Raw genomic sequence first — 7,508 nt, 5'->3', positions numbered from 1 at the left:
TTTGAGAATGTTTGCGTGAGACTTATTTAGGTATGAAGTTGAGCTGGTAATTGCTGAAAGTGGATGGTGTGAGTTAAGGCTGCTGTCTGGCGGAAAACAATGCAATTAAGGAAATTCCCTTTACAGTTTTTTTTGTTTGTTTTTTGGTTGCCAGCCCCTTGGACAAATGTCTCCCCCCCCCCCCCCCCCCCCCATCCCCCCCACCCCATCCCCACCAATTCCTCACAGATGGCCAACCAGCTGTTTGAGCGTCAAGTTTGGATTTTCGGACAGTGAATTTGGGACAGCTGCCCTTGCACTTTACCAAATGGGTGTGACCGCTCTTGCCCTGATTCTGACTGCAGCATTTTGAGACGGGTGGGAAAGAAAAATGTTTGTTCCAGCATTTTGTGCGTGCTAGTAGAACAGTGGGACGAGAACTGTGTGGTACCGGTGTGGATAGATTTGTTTTCTACTTAACAAAGCAATTACAAGGTAATATAAGACTGATTTGTACCAATAAATGGCTGCAGGGAGAAAATGCAATTAGGAAGATTTTTCATTTGAGGGAAAGAATGGTTGTGTTCAATAGTTGGCAACCCAGCTATCTTTCCAAATGGCCGTGTTATGGTTGAGTGTTAACCAAAGGGACCTGCTGCTTTGGCCCACCCCTTTCTCCGCTCACTCAGGAACTGGTATACATGGCTAGAAATGATCTTGATGATGCTGAAGCCAGAAAATGTCTGATTTCTTTGTCCGGATCACGTATTTTAACAGCTTTATGGAGACTGCCTTTCAAAGTTTTATTCCGGTTCATTGTCACTTTGTCACTCACTGTTTTGTCTAGATATTCTAAATTGATATTACTCATTTATGTTTTTTTTATTTGCTCCCTTTCACTGCCCCCCCCCCAAAGATGCCAATAAATTGATTATTAAGGTTGAAAAACTTTTACCGAAGTAGTCCCTGTAATATCCTTCATAAGTATGGCTAACTGTGATACAATGCAATGAAGTGAAATTTATTGCTGCAAGAGTACAGTGAAAATGACATTCACTTGAATTCCTTAGAGGCCTGGCCATGTTCTTTCACTTATCTGCCTGTCATCATAGTGCAGTTCAATGTGGGTGGTATTCTTCATGGTTATGGTTAAAAATAGCTTCAAAAGCAAGCATACATTGCTCATCAACATCATGGTGGCCACTCTGTAAAACAATGACTTCTTTAAAAAAAGCTGTGTTTTAAAAGGCACTTAACTCCCTCCCCCCCTTCTCCCTCTTAGATTAATGAGCAAGTGTCATGATGTAAGTGGGCTAGTGTGTCATGGCAAGTGAAGGCAATCAAAACCCAGTTTGCCTGCCTACCACTAGGAGGCATAGCTGCCTGATCTCCGTCAGTGTTTATATCGAATTGTTAAAACCCAGTGCTCTTGAAGACGTGCGGGCAACTTTGACTGGAGAAAAAGCTCAACTGAGAAATTGTTCATAGGACACGTTCTGAAGCTGACCAGATGATTGATGGGTTGCAACTTTGGCATAGCAGCATTTTTCCACAATCTGGAAAGTTGATCGGAAAACAAAATTGTATCGGAGGAGCAAGTTCTGCTGTGGTATCGGCTGAGGCCTGTTATGATTTTCTGCCATAGGTTCATGGGTAACCACTTCCAAGAAAACAAAAGGGCAATACGGGAGGCTGTGTTCATTTGCAGCTTATGGTTTGTGGTTGCATACATTTGTGGCCTTTGGATATTGTTCAGAAATTTGACATGGTAAAGACAGAATACCAGGCAGAGGTGCGCACCAATATGTTGCCACCCTGTGACCAAGGTTGAGCCAGCCTGCAACCCTTCTATGCATACAGTGCAATCTTCTTAAATGTAGGGTTAACCTGGACATAGACGGAAAGGTAGGATGGAATTGATCCTGTTGCCATTATTAATCTATTAATGCCAAGTAATTATTTTCCCTTTTATTTTCAGCATAATGGCAGAGGTAATTTGACAGCTGAATAACTGAGTAACATGCTGAAAATAAAAAGGCTGACAGAGTAACTTTTAATTTCTTTAAAACAATTGAGATTTGAAATGGGTTTGTCTTTTGTCTCCGCTTAGTTGCCGATAATGCTATGTGACTGACACGTGTACCCTAAGAATTGTATTGTGTTTATGCGTAACAAATTCTCATTCCTAAAAAAAGGCCATAAGATTGTTTCACTATACAGTAATATAACTACTGTGTTTAGTTACAAGCTCTTATAACTACAGCTTTGTTTACTGGTGCTGTGTTTATAAGTGATTTCTGTAATTTACAGTACAAATGTAATAGGGTGGCCTGTAGTGTAGTGGTTAAGGTACATGGCTGGGCCCCGCAAGGTTGGTGGTTCGATCCCCAGTGTAGCCACAATAAGATCCGCATAGCCGCTGAGCCCTTGAGCAAGGCCCTTAACCCTGCATTGCTCCAGGGGAGGATTGTCTCCTGATTAGTCTAATCAACTGTAATTTGCTCTGGATAAGAGAGTCTGCCAAATGCCATTAATGTAATGTAATATGTTTCCACAAGTTTGGCCCTTGCATTCAGTACATGTATTCCTTTGAATAATATATTGTTTGTAAATAATATCATCAAGATTGAATGCCCCCCTCAAACAATATATCCTCCCATGGTTTCTCCTACCACTCTTATGCTGATTATTCTATTGTTCTCTGCCCACTCATGTCTGTATTGCCTCACACCTTGAAGCCTGTCACAATGACATTTTGAGTTGGATGTTCTCCCTGTTCAGTCCCCTGTGCTTTCCCAGCCTGACTACTGCAACTCTCTCCTTGCTAGCCCCACCTCCTCATACTGAACCCTGCTGCTAAAAACTGCATCTAATCTGCAAACTACATAACTGCCTGTTTACTGTATCTTGGCTGAACAAACCCTGAACTCTGCATATTTATTCTGGGTTGAATAACCTTAATTATGCTCGATTTGAGATTAAACCATCAAAAGAATTTGCTACTTATTTCACTATATCCTACAGTGATATTTACCATTATGTTGTAGGTTGATGTAATGGGCACTGCTACCCATTTCTGCTCCTTGTCTAGTCTTTTGTATGCACTTTTGAAAGCACTGGATGAGATTGTCTCCTAAATGCCTAAATGTAACATAATTTAATGCGATGAAGTTTAATTTTCCTTCGTACATAGATGAAAGGCAGACTATTTTGGTAACTTCCATCAATGTAAAACAAACTATATATTCAAAAGCATTTGAAGTCTTGTGAACAAATGTTTAAGACTCTATCAAGTCAAAAATAGCATCCTGGACTAATTACCTTGCAAGGATCAGAATAAATATAACCGCATGCCTTTTTATATTGCTACATATACAAAAACCGCTTACATTTCTAGACCTCAGTTCCCATTTAAGAAACATGACATGAGTGATGTCACGTTCACTGCAGGGGTATGAAGAGTTTCCCAACTTACTGGAACCCAACTCAGAAGAAGAGCCACAGTCTTTATATTTGGACACCCCTGCACACACTACCTCTCAATGGTGACGTCATGTTTGATAAAACATAACACCTTGGATTTTATAATGCCTTTAATTCTCATATATAAAACACAGCAGATAAATACACACGCTGTTTTACTTGGGCTTTGTGCTAAAATTGTTTATGAAAAATCTTAGCAAGCCAGCCTAAACATTAATCTCACTAATAACCTAAAAATGTCTGCTAAGTAGCTGGCCTGCTCCTCCTCCATTCACAATAAAAGCCGAAGCTGTGTGGAGAAAAAGAAGGGGGGAAAAGAAAGTAAGGAAGAAACTGAGGAGATGCCACAATCCGCGAAGGCAGTTGTTTATTGTTGGATAGCACGTATTTATCTCCAGCCACCGCAAATTGCGGGTGAAGTTGGAGCCGGGGCTCCCAGTGTGTAATTACAGAGGCAGAGACGGCAGTGCTTTAAGGCCCTGCGGCCTTGTGTAACCGGCTCACATGGACTGCCCCGCACGGTCACGTTCACACCCCAGGGTGGGGGTGTGGGATGGGCCGGGTGCTTGCGTACCGAATGGAGAGGGGACTGCTATATCGTTTTTGGCAATGAGTAAGAACTGCCGCTGTGCCAATGCGGCCAGGCTTACCGGTGACTTTCCATCTCCGTGTCCTCTGCGTTGGTTACTTTTATATGCTAACGCTTCTTGGCCGTTCCCTGAGAGACTTGCTGCCTGGAGGCTACCAGTTGAAATCCATGCTCTAGTATTTAAAGAAAAGCGTGGCCATAATGCCAGGGATGCAGGATGCCAGGCCAGATGTGGGTTTTTGGCACGTGCGCTGATGTAATTAAGGATCTCTCCTTGATTGTGTCCTTCTGATAGGAACCTGGGCTTTCTGTCATGGTTAACCAAACAAGGGAGGGGAACACTCTCAGTTATACAAACCCTGGCCAGGCAAACAGCTAAATTGCTAGTTTTAGACTCAGGAGGAAAATATCCTTTTTAAAAAAAGCTTAAATAATATTGGTATGGCCAAATCGAAAGCTTTGTTGATTTTCCAGTTCAACTGTTTCCATTTCCAACAGTTACACCTGTGGTAGTGTACATGAAAACTGCCAGTGATTTAACATTATACATTATATTTAGGTATCTGAGAGGGGTGTGGATGGGGATGGCAGATTGGGACCATTACGCCATGCTTTCACTCTACTCATATGACCAAAATATGACCATATTTCACTCATAGGACCTTTCATATTTAAGGGCATATTCAACTTCAGGCACTTAATAATGGTAGTCATTAGGCTATTGGATTTGCTACTGAAAGTTTTTCCTGTTGAACAAGAAAACACACAGAACATTTTTATGGCAGAAAAAGTTGTATGAATTCCTGGCATGTTCTGGAAAAGCAAAGAACCTGTCCTTGCATGCCAGAAAAGGATGTGCCATGGAAACCACCACACACAGAGATGAAAGTCCCTATATCAGCAAAATCCACAATGCTGCCATGTATCTTCATAGTTTTGAATTAAGACAAATAAATTATCATTATGATCAAAGGGGCAGTTCACCCAAAAATGAAACAAAAGTATTGCACAAAAATGTATTGATGTTCACAAGTAACTATGATATTCAATTTGATGTTGCATTTGAGATTTCAGATTTTTCAGTCAATTTTTTGTGTACCTTGTGAACCAGAAAATGATCAAAGGGTCCATAGATGTCCATTACATCACAGTGAACTGCATCCAAAAAAGTTGTTAAATCTAGAAAATTTGTCACATCTCGGTGAGACTATCTGGAAGGATAGAGAGTACTCTGAGTGAGTGGAAACATACTGTGATTTCATTTTTGGGTGAACTTCCCCATTTAACTGTCAGCCAATAAGCTGTTTGCTGCATGCCAACACAGTATAAAGGAAATGCCTGAAAAGAGCATGTGGTAGGCCTATATGTACACATGGCACGACACAAGAAGCCTTGAAGGCTTGAAGACAAGGACGCTTTCTGCAGTAATTGGATTAGTAATGGAAGGAGAGGTGGGGCTGGGGTGTGGGGGCACCAAGACATTGGGTAAGACATCCCCAACTGGAGATCCCATTCTTGCAGTAGTGTGAGCTGTTCAATGTACCAGACATGGAAACGGTTGCTGTGTGGTCCTGAGGCTGGCCAATAGCCTTGTAATGCTTCAACCTAGACTTTTCTGGATTTTTCTAATCGCTTTCCTCATTGATTTGGAGTTAAGTGTTTGAAATGCAAAAGGACAAGTGGGAAACCAAGAAGGCCAATCATGACTGCACATTCCATAAATCCATCAAATTCTCAAATATGCATATGAAGTTTCAGAGGGCTAGGTGGAGAGGCACATAAGAAGTATATGACTGGGCTTGTATATGACTTGGCTTGTATATGACTTGGCTGATGAGAACAGTTTCAGTGTTGAGAGTGCGCGGCGGCCAGGAAACACGTTCAAAGCTGGTACACTAGAACACCAGTCTGTGGACAGCACCAGGCCATATGAACATGGCTACTGGTTTGCTGAAAAATGTTGGGAACCACTGCTCTAGAATACTCTAGACTAGACTCTTGGGCTGCAGTAATGCTTTGTTCCCTTGAAATACCAGACAGAGAGCCTCTGAACAAAACCAAGGCATGCCACAAGTTGGAGGCCAAAAATACAGGCTCCTAAACAACAGGAAGTGGCCTGTTGCTGTCGCTAGAGGAACTTCTTTTTCATGCCAGAGGAGCAACCAAGACCTTGCTGAAGAACACTGGAGACAGTCTTTAAAAACAAATGGTTTGCATCTGTTTATATCTAGGTTTCAAAAATGTATTTATCGAAATATATCAATATTGCTGTTTTTTTAATTATAATTTAAAGGTCAAAAGTTTTTTTAAATATATGCTATATTTAATTTAATTCCCACCAAAAATTAAATTAAAGTTGAAAGAACAGTCATTTGTGTTTTATTGCTTGCTAAGAGTGTCACTGCCAGCTCTATGGCCCCTGTGACCTCTTTTTGTTCTTTGGCATCATATCTCATATATTTATTGATATATTTTATTTCAACTTCATGTGCGGCATTTAATCAAGTTGTGCAAAAACTCACAATATTTCTTTGGATGAATTTTATCTGTCATTAAAAGACCCCAATCCCACCCCACCAAAAAAAGCTAAACATTCTTTGTCAATGCAGCAAGGAAGGAATTCAAGTCAATGGAAGTGCATTGAGAGTGAGAGTGAGAGTGTGAGATAGAGAGAGAGAGAGAGAGGAGAGAGAGAGATGGGAGGGATGATAGAGAAAGTGATTGAAGGGAGGGCAGAAAAATGGGAGGGATGGAACGTAGAAGGCAAAACCAAAGACCTCAGTTTAGCACCCTCCTTAACTCATTAAATTTCTCCCAGTGAACAGCCTGGTGGCTTTGGACGGAACCAGCTCTAAGGTGAGTTAAGACTTCACCTTTAATCCCAGTCATGTCTCACATGACTGGGATTAGCACAATACTCCAGTGCTAAGATTCTCTGCTTAATTTGCACTATGTGTCATTTATTGTGCCAGTGTTTTGCATTTAAATATATATTGTTCATTTTTCTGTAATGCACATTCATTCCAAAAGGGTTCATATTTTTGTGTCTCATATTCAGTGCACAGTAATGCTTGCATATTTTCTTGTTGGTTTGGCAGGTACACCGAGTTTCTCCACATTTAGCCTTTGGTTTTCTCTTTTTGGCTCAAATTTAATGTGTTGTTCTTGCCCCAGGGTAATATTTTGTTATGGCACTGGGATGGGATGCTGTTAAAAGGAGTTTAATTATTTGTATTGCTATTTATATGTTGGCTTTATGTGACTTATTTTTATTCAATGTGTATGCTCTACATATGCATGCAGTCTAGTGCATGGTATTTCAAATGTCTGACACCAGACATTAAATCTTACTGTACATACAAACAGTACATATTAGATGTACACATTATAAGCTGTGTGACACCCTGTGTTAAATTTTTTGATTCACTTTTCTTTAGTTAACAGTCTTATGAATGGT

The 7,508-nt window shown here is 40.7% G+C and overlaps 1 protein-coding gene across 1 annotated transcript in view; it reads left to right on the top strand.

Moving 5' to 3' along the window:
• Nucleotides 1-6,807: 6,807 nt before the first annotated feature.
• The window catches only part of LOC133121501 (lysyl oxidase homolog 4-like), a 37,426-nt gene continuing 36,725 nt past the window's right edge, over nucleotides 6,808-7,508 (top strand). Inside the window, exon 1 of the mRNA XM_061230704.1 lies at nucleotides 6,808-6,907. The gene's annotated coding sequence lies outside the window, so the exon portion shown is untranslated. The remainder of the gene's footprint in view (nucleotides 6,908-7,508) is intronic.

This window comes from Conger conger, chromosome 2, assembly GCF_963514075.1.
Source record: "Conger conger chromosome 2, fConCon1.1, whole genome shotgun sequence".
NCBI classification, from domain to species: Eukaryota; Metazoa; Chordata; class Actinopteri; order Anguilliformes; family Congridae; genus Conger; species Conger conger.
This window is presented reverse-complemented; position numbering and strand designations above follow the sequence as displayed.